This window comes from Protopterus annectens, chromosome 2.part1, assembly GCF_019279795.1.
Source record: "Protopterus annectens isolate FY-2018-M chromosome 2.part1, PAN1.0, whole genome shotgun sequence".
In the NCBI taxonomy this organism is placed as follows: Eukaryota; Metazoa; Chordata; order Ceratodontiformes; family Protopteridae; genus Protopterus; species Protopterus annectens.
In genome coordinates this window covers 1572217534-1572233143 of record NC_056729.1, presented here as the reverse complement: position 1 = coordinate 1572233143, position 15610 = coordinate 1572217534, and the positions used below count along the sequence as shown (strand labels likewise).

The 15610-nt window shown below is 44.4% G+C and overlaps 1 protein-coding gene across 1 annotated transcript in view; it reads left to right on the top strand.

The window, feature by feature from the left end:
* Positions 1–15610, top strand: part of GPR153 (G protein-coupled receptor 153) — a 939480-nt gene that overhangs the window by 361227 nt on the left and 562643 nt on the right. The window lies entirely within an intron of this gene.

Genomic DNA, 15610 nt, shown 5'->3' with positions numbered 1-15610 from the left:
ACCAGGCATCTGTTACTGCACAGATATCGATGTTTTCCATGCCAAGGAGTGTTTTGGGTGCATGCATCTGCAGGTTTAGACGTCTGGCGTTGGGTAGCATTGCTCTTAGTTTCTTATCCCTTGTGATACCTATGAAGGTGGGTTTGTCATTTGAGCCCTGCCTAACATAGGCACTATGGGGGTAGCAAGAGCCTTTGCCAATATCTGAAAGCCCAGGGGTGACAGGTGCAGGCCATCCCTAGCAAAGCAGGTAGTTCAACAGAAGATGAATGTGTGAAGGTGTAGTGCCTGTTATTAGTTAGCAGTAGCATATATGACAGCTCACGTGGACACATGCCAGGTAAGTCATATGCACTGTGTCACAGGCAATGTATATGTGAACAGGACAAACAGTGACATCCTGTCAAGTGGGACATGGACATACATATAGTAGGCTATGCAGATGGCACTAGGAGTCCACAGAAGCTCTATAACTATGCATTGCAGGTGTGATCAGTATTCCAGGGTAATTGCAAGCAAACATGCATGCAAACAAAGCTACAGTAAACAGGGCTGCATGTAGTCCATTGTACAACAAACAAGCTGTACCAGTTCCAGTAGGTAACACTGCAAATATGCAGGCACTATGCACATGTACATGGAAATACACGGGTCAGATGGCTAGGGTTCAGTCTCAGTGCACACAAGTGTACAGACCATGTACTGTCAGGATGTATAATAACTGGATAGAAACCCATGTGCTCATACCTGCAGTAATACACATGTCAAATAACAGACACTGAGCCTTCACTCAGTGGTTCCATACCTAGTAGGATGTATGCTCCCTGGCCTGCCACCACAGTATCCCTGACATATATGGGGACTCTCCCTCCTGTGACAGTTAGTTATGTGTGTTGGGGCTGTCTAGCATGGTATGAGATGTGAGCATGCAGTGCTAGGGTGCTCCTGTGTGTCCTGCACCAGTCATGTAGTACTGCACACATATCAAGATCCTCAAACATCTGCATTGCAGAGTCTAGTGTGGGCAACATGCCACTTGCAGTTTACATGTCCATCATTGTGTATTACTACATTCATTACCCTATCCCCTGTGCTACCTATGTATGTAGCCTTCTGTTGACATCATTACCACCAGTATGCCAACATGTGCAGATGATACGCTATGGTACTTACCATGGGTGTAGACAACAGGACATGACAATCACACACTTACTGCATCAGGCATGCTGTGATATACCCACAATTAATTCAGCACACAGTACTGTTAACAACATGATACTATTGCTACACATCTATGTGGTCACCCTGTGCATCAGCAACATGTTAACCTGTACCTGCACAGTTGTTACAGATTGCAGGAGGTGGCACAGTTTCATCATATGCACAGGGTGTGAACTTGGTATGCCTGAGTCAGCCACCGATACCACCAATTGACATGTATGTGTATGTGTGTTGGTGAGGGGCAACAGTAGAAGGTGGGGCAATGTTGATGCAGTGTGTGTGCGTGTATGCGGTAGCCCTAGGTGTTGTCAATTTGCATGTGTGTATGGATGCACACAGTTCCACCTCATGGCTGCCATATACTGGTGTTTGTGGACAGCCACAGACTGTACCTGCCAGGTCATACAGATCAGTGTCTCTGGCCACGGACACGGTACCTGTGCCTTGCAGGGGTGCTACGGACCGTATCTGGTACCAACCCAGACTGGGTACTGTCATCAGAAGCAGGTGTTCATTGACTGGACACAGATTCCTGTCGGGCCTGGCCAGAGCCATGTGCACGTGGTTTCCTGGGGCGGCCTGATGACAGCACAGACCCAGCATTGCTGGGGCTGCTGCTGGCACTACGGGGGCGGCCGCAGCCCTGTTGTCGTCCACGACGACTGCCAGCTGCTGCTGTTGCTGGCATATGGCCACATCGACGCCTCAACCACCCACCATCGCCCTGGCTCTTGGACATGTAGTTGTGGAACCGGTCTAATATGTCCCCACAACGTCTGTCTATGACATCGGTGAAATCACGGATGGCAGCCGCAATGTCATGCATACTGTCAGTCATGGCTGTGCGACATGCTGTCAGCTCCCTCAGACCCTGTCTGGTGTACCGTTCCATACGTGACTGTGCCTGCATGACAGTCCGAAACATAGCTGAGGTTGTAAGACCTCTGTGGGCACGTCTGACAGGGGCAGTACGCCCATGCATGCTCCCACGAGAACCCCTGGACATCTGTCTATGTGGTATCATCTCTGGGCCATGCCCATGGCTGCTGTGTGGGGAGGCATGTGCCACAGATACCACATTACCCTGGTCAATGCCCACTGTATGCTGTCCATCACCTAGGGACATTGGTGACAAAGGGTGTATTGGCAGGATAACTGTGCGCATTGATGGGGTCGACAGCTGTGTACTGTCAATCGGCTGACCAATGGCGGACCCTGGCATACCTTCCTGTGCCATTACACAGATGTCATCATTATCAGTACCCACGACACCTGACTCAGGTTCCCTGCTACATGACACCAGAGCAGCAACAGAACCTGTGGGAGGGAAACAGGAAACACAGTTTACAATGTCTACACATTTCCAGCGATGCACACATGCACAGGTGCACACATGCACAGGTGCACACATGCACACATGCACAGGTGCACACACGCACAGGTGCACACATGCACACATGCACAGGTGCACACATGCACACATGCACACATGCACAGGTGCACACATGCACAGGTGCACACATGCACACATGCACAGGTGCACACATGCACACATGCACACATGCACAGGTGCACACATGCACACATGCACACGTGCACACATGCACACATGCACACATGCACAGGTGCACAGGTGCACACATGCACACATGCACAGGTGCACACATGCACACATGCACACATGCACAGGTGCACACATGCACACATGCTCAGGTGCACAGGTGCACACATGCACACATGCACACAGTTTCACACAATTGTACAGTACTCAGTATGCGTGATATCAACACACAGACACAGACACACCTACATGCATACAAAGAGCACTACTAAGTGAGCCAAATAGTACTATTACTATTAACACTATTACAGGAATTGTTAATACACACTCACCAGCATGGATAGGCTGCATTGCTGTTATACCAGAGGGTCCTGCAGACGTGAAGAAACTAATGTCAGTGGGCACAACTGTGCCATTGTTACTGAGTATGATACAGGTCAGTAGTACAACAGTCGCCTTTCACAGGCCAGCTGCTAATATTGAGGATATCACACTTGCACATTAAATACTATGGTGACAGCTACAAACCAAGGACATACCTCACACATGCATTAACTACCAGTGTACACAACAGTCAACTATACATATGGCATATTACCTGCACGTTCACTGTCTTGCTGCTGTGTGGCTCCAGCCTCCATCATAATGCATGTCTGCTGCTGTTGTTGTTGCTGGCGGACTGGAGCCACTACACTCATGAGTAGTCCCTCCAGTCTGGTGAGTGGGGGATGTGTAGCCACCCCACCACCTGTGGTGACCTGTTGCCTGTGGATATCCGACGCACGCTGACGGACATGTCTGATTAAATCACTGCAGTGATGTCGTACCTGCTCATATGTCCTATTATGAGTGCCTATGTCATTTACCCGACGGACAAGGTCTTGCCACAGTGCAGCCCTCTCCTGCTGATCCTGGCTGGTGCAGGAAAAGAGTATTGCATAATCCCGCACCAGGCTCTGGTGTATCTCCTCATCCTCAGCTGTGGAGTAGGTGGGATTCCGCGGGTGGGCCATGTACCTGAGAAAGAAAATAACCTGGTATCAGCAATATATGTCAGCAGAATTTGGCACACATACTACACATGCTACTCGACTGTTATGATACAACATATCTCACATATGTAGCATCTGTCTGTCTATTGGTGGATACACATGTAGATGGCCAGGTATCAGTGCTCAGCCAGCAACTGTGCAACAGTACCTGGCAGACTCCATACGACATACTACCAAACCCCAGCAGTCAGAACACTGATTCAGGTCAAGAGCACCTCCTCACTCTGGGGGTTTGTATCTAGGTACTGTATGGCCTACATCGTCAACTACTGTGAGCTGACCACACACTGATTGCCCTGGATATACATATCCCACCTCCACCGCCAGCACAAATGACTATAGTGCATAACATTATAGATACAAACTTTACACTTTGTAACAGTGATATGGTATCCTTTCAGCCCACTGGGCCAGTGGCAGATACAACCCACAATGCTGACCCCTACACAATTGCTTTCTACAGACAACTCCGAGAATGCATGGATCATGCAATCCCATATATGACCAAGACACTCTCCACAAAGGGACAGCATCCTGTCTGGTTGACCCCAGCCATAGACAGATTGTATTACAGAAGATGGAAGCTACTGCAAGACAGAGCATAATTCACTAAAGGGAGGGCATGTCGGAGCAGCACTGGTAAGTATCTATTTTCCATCATACAAAATACATGGGCAACTTTGAGAGGGAAATCAAGAGTGACACTACAGATGACCAGAAGGCCTTCTTCAGTTATGTTAGCAACCTGGTCAGGAGCCATCCTCTATGCCCATAGGTAGTACACAACAACAAATATTTCACTGACACCACAGATATCGACAACATTGTGGCAGACAGGTTCAGTGCATGTGTCACCCCGCCCTCTCCCCCGAAATAAGGCATAGTTATCCCAGCTGACTGTAACCTCCCTGTCATCACAGATGTCCAGGTGAGAGACACCCAGGACAGCAGAATACACAACATGGATGGGACCTGATGGTATCCCCAGTTGCATGCTACATAAACTCTGACAGGAGCTAAACACACATATAGAAGTGCTATGTAACACTAGCCTGACTACAGGATATGTACCTGTACACTGGCGCACAGCAGCAGTGGTTCCACTCCACGAAGGAGGCATCTCAACATACCAATACAAGACAACACAATACATTACATTACAATACAATACTATACAATATGCTATTGCCCCTGGGTCTACAGCAGCATACTGTTCTGCTACCCTGACCATTGTGACACATGTGGTGTGATGGTATCTGCTGCTGTCACACAGTTACACAGGGTGACTCATATGGCATACTACCTATCTGACTAACATTCAGCAGGGGTATGTGTGACATGTACTCATGGGGAGTCTTGCTTCTTAACACTGTGTGGTTTATTGCAGGGTATGTCTTATCTGTGGGTAGGAACTCTTACCTCCACATGTGCACTCTATTGCAGTGGCACGGACGACACACAGCAGACATTTAGGTTGTGGATGGTGTGAGGTGTTACTATGGTTGTTGGACATCTGTCATGGGTGTGACTTCCATATGTAAATCCGGGAGTGGTAACCTCTATGTGGGTAGCATATGTGTACTCTGTGGTGTTGTCAGTCACTGTGCATTGGTAATGTGTTTGAGTGCATTGTCACAGTGTTGTACATGTCACTGTGTCCTTCTCCATATCTGTAGCTGTCATGTGAGGTCCATATCATGGCATCCATTATGTGGTGTGGAGGGGTACACCGACCTACATGTCCATAGCTGACTCACCATGTCCGCTGACACATACCATGTGCAGGTATTCCAGGGATAGTGTGCCACTACACTTTTTCTGCCATGCAAGTGGTGAATACTTTCCGGACTCCATAGTTACCATTGCATGTGTTACACCTTTCTGCCTACTGTTTGTACATTTCACATGGGGTCTGTGGGGCATCCCTGTAGGCCATTCACTGTTGCTATGTCTAGGCTCTTAACTATTCAAATATGGTGGTGTCGGACCCATCATGTGTACAGATATTTGCAGGTTGTCCACATTTCTGCCTCATATTTTGGTCAATATCTCATGCACACCTTTTTCTGGCAAGTCACTCTGGGCTCAAGTCAGACTATGGTGACAAACATTCAAGTTCCAGACTGCATACCCTTTCAAACATCCCACAAAGTGTAGACCCTGTTAGTTTCTGAACTGTCTGCGTTTGTTGTAACATTATTTGTAATGTGTCCCTGGTTTTGGGCCTTTGCTCCACATATTTTATTACTTGGTCCAGATGTGTTCCTGTAAGAGGTTGTGGAGTATGGGCAGTGCTTATCCTGCTGTGAGTATGTGTGTGTCTTGCAAGGTGCTATAGTGACATTATTACCTACTAGCTTCCAACTAGCATGGCTGTTTCTGTTCACACACTACTATTATGGAAATCCACTAGTTTTGATAGTAATTCTAAATGTCATGCTTTGTGTACTACACATCTATATTCCCTTTACATTCATTCCTACTATTACATGATATATTTACTTTAGCACAATGTTCTTGTATAAGAGTCATGGCTTAGTGTTAAGTCATGCAGACTACAGTTGCCAAGGTCCTGGGTTCGGGACTCACAGTGGGATTTTATTTTGCTTTTGAACTGAGTACAGGACCTGTCAATCAAAGTGACTAAGGCACTTTTAAGCAGTTGTAACCGTGTTAGCGCTCGTTTGCTCTGAGCTCACTTATGCACTGGCGGTTAGCTCGCACACAAGCACACCCGATTACAACCATTTAAACGCTTACTTTGCAGACACCCGTGCTATTTTCTTTGAAAGAAAAGAAAAATGGGGAGATAGGAAAGTGGTGAAAAAGGGGTCACAAAGAGGGTAAGACAGTAGGGGAAACAAGCTTGGGATGTGCAGGAGGGATGTAGGTAAGGCCCATAGCTGCCCATTTCTTCATCAGCAACAGCTGTGCATATGTATGTAATTTGGTGTGACATTTGAAACCTTCCACCCCTGAGAGAGGTGTCAGGACAACAATAATACTTGTTGTACAGCCAATTGGAATTGATAGGTTCCATGTCCAGTAGACATGTGTGCGGAATGGGCAGCTATGTATGGGGCGTAATTTTTGTGGGTACAGAGTGCCCTTTTTTTTTTTTTTCAGGTGAGAGTGGTATGTCAGGTGAAGGTAGTCGGTACAGCTGGGGAGGTAGGTTGGGTAGGTAAACAGACAAGACAAACAAAACGCATACAGGGGCAGTGTATGACACGTGTGGGGGGGTTACACAATTGACGGGGACGGAGGTTTGGATATCCAGAGCCCATGAGCCCACAGATGGCAACAGTGGAACTGATATCCCCACCCATAGGCAGTAGCCACTGTTCCTTCACTGCCCAGGACGGGGCTGTGCTGGGGGCTGTGTAGGCGGGGCAACAGGCATGCCCGTTAGTTGTGCCACCCGTGCCTCGAGCTGGCATAGGGGCTCAAGGACAGAGTCCCGAATCTCCCTCGCACCACAGTCCGGACGCTACGGAGGGTAAGTGGTGGATCTCCACCGGCCACACTTGCAGCGGGGGGGGCGAGCCCCATCCCCTGCAGCACTTCCACCCGCAGGTAGCACAGGAGCCACCGGAGGAGGGTCCGACTCGGCACTAGTGCCAGGTGCACTCGCCAGCTGAGGTGGGAGAGGTGGGTCCGCTGGAACCCGCCTTCCCTGTCGTACTATGTTTTGCATTATGTCATGACAGTTTGGGTTAGTGACATATAATACCATTCACAATTAGTTGTAACAGCATGCATTAGTATTCCCATTAACCAAACACCCAGATATTCACACCATTGAACAGCGTGCATAACACATGCATAATTTGAACAGAAATACACAGTCCAACAACATGCAGGGTTAATTGATGGCAACAGGCCATCAGGTGTGGATGTATGAACAGGTCAGATGCATCAACAGACATGCAAATATATATGACCCAACAGGACAAACGTCCAGGGTGTTAATTGTGATTGCACATACCATTTTCACGTGGAATGGGTTATATGTAGTTATAGGGTGGGGTGAAGAAAGTAATATTAACACCTTTGAATAACAATACATATGCTGTACATTTCTAATAGCTACAGTTATATACACACTACTGTTCTAACTACAGTTTCCTATATGATAACTATTTCAACTTGGTGATAGGACTGTTAATGCAACATCAATATACATTTTATGGTTCTTCATACACATTCATATCTAGCTTTGTTCAGCTACATCAGGGCTACATTTGCTTTATATAGCTGTAGACAAGTGTGGATGTTTGGTATATCAGACAAACATCCTATCTGCATATTGCAGACTGAGAGCAACATATCCTGATTTTGGGATACACATTCCAGATGCAGCAACACTTTGAACAGATTTTGCTGTTTGGTTTGGAATATCACATGCATTTCATTCTGTCTTGACTGCAGTATACTTTATTCAGGGTTATTACTACTGTATTGCTGGATTCATGGCACTTTCTCACACTCTCTCACTTGCTTTCATTTTACTATTCAGGATGGTACTTCTAGGCTTTATTGACATGTTTTAATAGTACTTATTACAATCCATTCCAGCAGTCTCACTTCTGTCATGTTTCAGTATTTCCACAGGGATATATTTCACACATGTGATTTCATCATCTTCTGCAGCTATACTTTTCAGCCTGCTGCAGGTTGTGTACTATTTTCTTACAGGCAGGGCATTTTTATTTCAGAATATATGTCAGACAGTTTCATGTTTAGGTTAAACTTACAGGCTGAAAACTCTTGTAATCAAGCAATACTTGCACACACTTTCACACTGTTACTTGCAGATTTTATTCCTTACTGACTACACTGCACTCTTTTGCTGACTGTCATACTTTTATATTTCTTTACAGTTACTGGTAGTGGATTACTGACCTGCCTGGTGGCGCAACCGCACCAGCCTATTGCCATAGGCTCTGCGGTTTGCAGAACGGACACCTGCAGCTGTAATATAAATGAAGCAATATTGGAATACACATCTATATTATATCAGCTAGTTTAATTTTTTACATACATAATTAAATGTTACTTACTCAGTGGTGGGGCGTTGGGTGTTTGCCGGGCCTCCTGGATCCAAAGGTTCAGTTGGTCCTGCTTGCATCTCTTCAGGTCCGCATGGTGGTGACGAACCTGCTCACCAGTCCTTGGAATCCCTGTGGCACTGGTGAGATCATGAGCCAACCGGTCCCACGCCTCAGCCCTGTATGCTCCCCAGAGGACCTGGCCCTGCATGAGTTGGGCCTCATGATTGTGGACTAGGAGCCAGGCCATGTACCTGGACTCCTCAACACCCCACCTCTGTGCTTGAAAGTGACTACCCTCTCCTACTCCTGACATTCTGCCTGCAGGTCTGTTCTACAATCGTTTATGCTGTGTATTCCCGCCTATGGGGCTTATATAGTCCGTTTTTCCCGCACATATCTGTGATTGGCCATTTTGGAATTGTATCAACTTCAGTAAACCTGCATTGTCATGTTGTAGTTTGTATTCATTCCTATATATTAGCTGTTATTGCATTTACAGGTACTGCTGTCGTGGCTTGGTGGTTCTGTACCTTGACTTTGGTGTATAGTATCCTGGGTTCGAATCTGGCCACTGCTTTTTATTTTTCATGACTGTCTAGACATGCTGAGGGGTGTGTCTGTGTAAAGGCAGTTTTGATACGGCTTGCTCAACGTTGCCCGTCGGTTAGCTTGTTTGGCGGTGCGGCTCAGCGCAACGGGTACGCTGGTTTAAGCCTCATTTGGCTATCGGCACGCATATTACGCTTAGCTCAGCTAGGGGCACATAGATTCAGCATGTTAAACCACTGCTCAGCTACAGTAACTCATTTTGCACCAGTTAAACCACTGCTCATCTATGGGCACATGCACTCACTCTGTTAAACTGTAGCTCAGCTATGAGCACATCTGGCATTTTTTCTTCTTTTGTTACCTCACATGTCTGCAATATAAATGGGCTATTTCATTACATTTTACATGAATTGTGGTTTTATGTGTACATATTTGTCAGGGACTTGTTTTCTGCTTATTTTGCAAAAAAAAAAAAAAATTGGTGTTGTGGGGGCTCGAACCATGAATGCCTGCTCTTCAGCCAACATCTCTACCACTACGCTATTGCTTCCTGGCTTATTTTGCATATTTAGTTCTTATATGCTTTCCCACTGACTGCTAACTGTAGCTGCGCTTACGGCAAGCTGCAAACGAGCACTCACGGTTAAACATCTTTACAATTTAAAAAAAATATATAACATGTTCATTTATATATCTTTTATGTTTATAGTCTGTGGGGGCATGTGTTGTGTTGTGTTTATTCACATTTCCGTGGACTCTGTTGTGGGTGTTTACTTTGGGCACTTTTACACTTCTGGGGGCGTGTCCGCTTGCAGGGCTCGGCCTACGGACACGCCCCCTACTGTCTTACATGGACTGTGTTAGACTTAGGTGTGATTCAGCATGTTCTCATGAATATGCAAAGCATGCTGACATCACTCCGTTTAACTGCAGCCTCTGTGTAAGAGTTATAACTCTTACACGGAGGCTTCGTGAATCCTGGGGAAAGGGTGTTCCATCTACTGCTGAAACTAGTACTTGAACCATGCAGAACTGCATGCTCCCTGTACAGAACTGCCTGTAAAATATGCAGCCTAGCTCATTTTGGTAAACAAAATAGTTTTGCTTGCTATATAGGTAATGCATCCCACAAACTGGACACTGTTGTAAGGGATTTAGACACTGTTGCTGATAATTCCTTAGCATTTACAAAAATGCAAAAACTCAGGAATCCCTTCCAATAAACTGAAAATTAAATTTTTCTAATATTTTTGACTTTACATTTCCTACTTTTTTGTATTAAAGTGCTTATGACTAATATTTCCTATATGTAACTTGTTCATAGGTAGGTACTAGGCTATTGGCCCTGGGGCCTATAGAAGCCTAGCCAAAAAGGTTCCCTGGCTTTCGCCACCCAAGAAAATTATTTTCCTGTACCCCTGTCAAACAGTGCCGCAGAAATGATCCCCGGGGCGAGTTTTCTATTCCCTATCCTGTCGTCAAGAGTTTTCTTAAAGAGGGCCAATGAGGAGCTTTGCTTGACATGAATGGGTAGTTTGTTCCAGAGTATGGGAAGTCTTTGGGACAGGAATCTATCCCACCAGCATGTCCTGTTTATTGTGGTGACAAGGTTTAGGTCCCTGGAGCATGTGGTTCAGAGAGATTGGGATTTCTTTAAGTGTAGCATGTCCATCAGATCTGGGTTAGACTTGGCTTTGTATGTTAGGCAGAGATTGCCTCTGAGTAGACAATATGCGACGGAGTAGAGCTGGAGTTTTTGACGTTGGTAATCCTCTTAGTGAGGTATTTCTGTGGCTTTTCCAGTTGTTGCAGGTGTCTTGTTAGATACATGCCAAACAGGGCATTGTACTCTATAATGGGTCTGATGAGTAGAGAGGAACAATGACCTCCTTTTTTTCTAGAAGAGAACCCTTTTGTGATGAGGTGTGCCACATAGAAGGATTTCCTGACTATTGTATCGATGTGGATATCAAAGGAAGGACTACTGTCCACCTATGTCCCAAGGTCTCTTATCACACTTTCAGTTTTTAGTGAGCTACCGCCTATGTGGCAGTTCATGGGTACTGAGTTTTTCCCAAAGGGAATGACAATACACTTCTTGGCATTGAGCTTGAGGCCATGACTTTGACGCCAAGCATCTGTCTCTGTGAGGTCCTTTTGTAGAATGTCTACATCATTAAGTGATTCTGTTATGGCTCCCAGTTTGCAGTCATCTGTGAACTTTGTTAACTAAAGACCTTCTGTGTTGGCCTGCACTTCAGAGAAGTAGATGCCGAACAGGAGAGGACCCAGGACCAAACCCTGTGGTACTCCACTCGTCACTGGTCTGAAGTCGGACTTGGAGTCGGCTACTTTTACTGCGTGGATTCTGTCAGTGAGCCAGTTAGCCAGAGTACCCATTGTACTACATGTTTGATTATTATTTGTAACTTGTATGGAGCTTTTCTCCCCGGGCCTCCGCTGTAAATGGACCTGTCTCCAGTCTGACTATCCCGGTAAACAAATGTAAAATAAATAAATAAAATAAATAAAATTTGATCGGCTTGTCCCCACAGTAGTTTGGAAAGCCTTTTATCTGCCTCATCTAATTTCCAAAGGCATCTCCATTAGATCCAAAGAAGTCTTAATTCCACTTTATTCATATCTTATCAGACCTGTTATTCAATATAACACACCTTTTGGCATGTATTTGTCTAAACCTTACTTACCTTAAATTAAGTCTGTTATATAGAAATAAAAGATTTCTCACTCAGGAAGGAAGAATTGCTTCTCACTCACGCTTACCTTCTCCCCTGCTTAACATATTGCTCACAAATCCTTCTTCTTCTTCTGGCTTTTCCCGGTTAGGGGTTGCCACAGCAGATTACCTTGTCCGGTCATGATTGGCAGTGGAGTTTTACTGTATCGAGTTGCCAGCCCAGCACCCAACCTTCCACAGAAGGCACACACTCACACCTAGGGCCAATGTAGAGTGTCTAATCCACCTACAGCATGTCTTTGGGATGCAGGAGGAAACGAGAGCACCCGGTGGAAACCCACACGACCACAGGGAGAACATGCAGACTCCGCACAGAAGGCACCCCATCTGAGGATTGAACTGGAGAACCTCTTGCTGTGAGGCGGCAATGCTAACCACTGCACCACCCTGGCCACCCTATTGCTCACAAATCCTTACTAACCTTAATTACTCTCTCCTTACTAGACTTGAGACTACATACCACAAAGTAGCTAGATTTGCAACTCAACAGTCCTATAGATCTCATCACTGTCTCTCTTTAAAATATTTAAACTGGCTTGAACTGTCTCACCTCCTCCTTCTCTCACAGCTTCAAACCATGCACTCAATTCTTTACCAGCCATCATTCTGTCCAACCTTACACTCTGTCATCTCCTACTACGCTCCTTCAAAAAACCTTCGCAGGCCTTCCCAAGACCTCTTAAATATCTATAAGCCCAAGTCTAAAGCAGGGTGCAACTTATATAGCTACCACCCCTCTATTGAATGGAACAAACGTCCTCTTGAAATTCGAACACTCACACATTCCAAACAATTTAAACTAACTTTAAAAGAATATTTCAGAGGGTAAAGGATCTGCCACTGCTCAAACCCACCTTGATAACACTCTGCTAATCTATGTATTCCTCTCTCTCTTATACTTAGTTATACTGTATTATCAATTGCAAAAAAAAAAAAAAAAAAAAAAAAAGCTTTACTCCTATGTTGCTGTTTTACTATGCTTTTTTATATTTACTACTACTTTTAAAAAAATGCTGTTGCTGTCATCTAGCTGTTTGCCACGCTCTACTTATATAATATTTGTGTAATGACTAAATGTAATCTGTAAAAACTGGAGCTTTTCTCCCCGGGCCTCTTCTGAAAAAGGGCTTTGGCTAAGTCAGACATTCCCATTCAACAAATGTAAAATAAATAAATAAAAATAAACATATCACACAACTTGAGAGACCTTACAGATTCATAACTATAAAGATTAGTGGACTAAAAATCTGTGGCTAGCCTTTTGAGCCATGAAAGACCCAATCCTATCTGACCTTCTATTCCTTTATGAGGTAATGGCACTTCAAATACTTGGTTAAAGGAACTAAACCTTCATCAGCAGATAAATAGTACATGTTGGCATGATAGATTCATATCCCAGCATATCCCTCATCCCTGGAACAAACTTCTACTACATGTCAAGCAGAGTAGCACCCTTGCCATCTTCAAAGGTAACCTAAATAATTGGATGGGCAGCCTCAATTTCTCCTATGGTCTATCTTGTCTTGCCCTCGTTGAAGCTAGAGGTGACTTTTGAATAGGGTGTTTTGGCTAGGGTTGTAATGGTCTGTAGACTGATTGGCCAGTTCTTACCTATGAACCCAGTCTTGTATTAATCTGGTGAAAAAAGGGAAATGTCAAACACTTGAAATGTTGCCAGGTTTATCATTATAGAAATATAATGTCCTAACTATGACCCAGGTAATCTGAATTCAGTTACCACCTCAGGTATCTGCAACTTGCTGGGATGAAGAGGAACAGTGAGGTTTTGCTTGCTCACCTCTTCCAGAGTGAGGATGTGAGGCGATGCAGGGGTCATGACTATCTCATGAGCACTAGTGATGATACTGAGGGTATGAAAGAGAAGCTATTTCTGCTGTATGGGAGCATTCAAACAGGGATGTGCCACTATGGTTCCCCTGCATTTTGTCAAACGTATGTCTTGTTGACAAGTGCAGGGGTATTGTGTAATGACTAAGGTACAGATAGCCAAAGGGTGCAAATATCGATGGTATATTATGTTGAGACAGGAGACTTAAGCTGGAGGAGGTGAGAGTGTCTACGCATATGATTGTTAGTTAGAGTTAGGGTCCAGGATAGGTGAAGGATAGGTGTTTTATTATTGTGTGCATGTGTGTGTGTATTTTAGGGTTAAGGTCAGGGTTAAGTAAGGGGTTAGATGTTGTGTTTCTAGTGTCTGTATGTGTATGTTCTTGTGTGCAAGTGTTTGATCTAAATAATAGCACTGTCATAGGAGGTTACATTAATTAGTAAGGGGTATGACCGCACAACCCCCCTCCCCCAACGTGATGTTAGGGGATTACTACTACATGTAATGGTAATTTTTAGTAAATGTCCCTTTGTGATATTCCACTCTAAATTTTGCACATTTCAGATGGAATGTTTGATGGTTTTTGTAATATCATGTGGCATGTCAGTTAACAAAATATTTATTATGTGTAAAACAGTAGCACAGGCTAATATTTAGATGCCTTCCAATTTGTCAGAGCAAACCTGGGATGATGGGTAATGATTTTGTATAGGAGTTGTATGTAACTTGCGTTGCTGTTTGAACCAACTAAATTAATGTTTTCCGAGCCTGTCTGATTGATGAACACTAGACAAATTATGCAATCCTCCTGGGTATTGAAGTGTGCTGGACATTCTTCTGTTTTTCAAAGGACATGTGTAGCCTTATCTGATCCAGTGTTGGACTTCTCATTTTTTGAATGTCAGTGAGTCATTGTCATTGATTCTATGATGCTAATTAAATCAGAAAGCAGTAGCAACCAGTTTTAATAACATTTGTTTGTCTTCAGCATTCACACAATATATTAGTATTCCAGTTTTCTGAAATGATAGCTATTCAGGTGAATGTTAAAGATCCATGTGCAGTTTTCATTTATGAAAATGGGAGTTTTTATGGTAATTTAGCAAAGTACCAGCTCATAATCCTCTGGAAGCAGGCCATATAGCTATTGGGCATAGAATTATGGAGTACAGAAGTAGCTTCCCTGAGGTGAGAGCAGATTAAACAAAATAGGGTGTGATCAGACCAATATACTAAACTGTTGCATAGACTGTTAGCTTTGGTTGTTTTCTTGTAAAACACACAAAACAACTTTGTTGAGCCTCAGTTCAAGAGTCTGCTGGAACTAGGAAGAGAGCAGCCTTGGTAAAGACAAAGGAAGATGAGACACCAACTATCACATGGAACCTAAGATTAACCTGAAATTAGTTGTTCTTCTGAATACATGGGCAGTTTGGTGGTCCATGTATTCACTATATGAATTAGCTGTCTGATTTGGGTATTACTAGGACTAATAATAAAAAATATAGCTGCACATACCTACACTCAAGACTACTGCAGATATATTAGTGAAAATATTTAGAATTT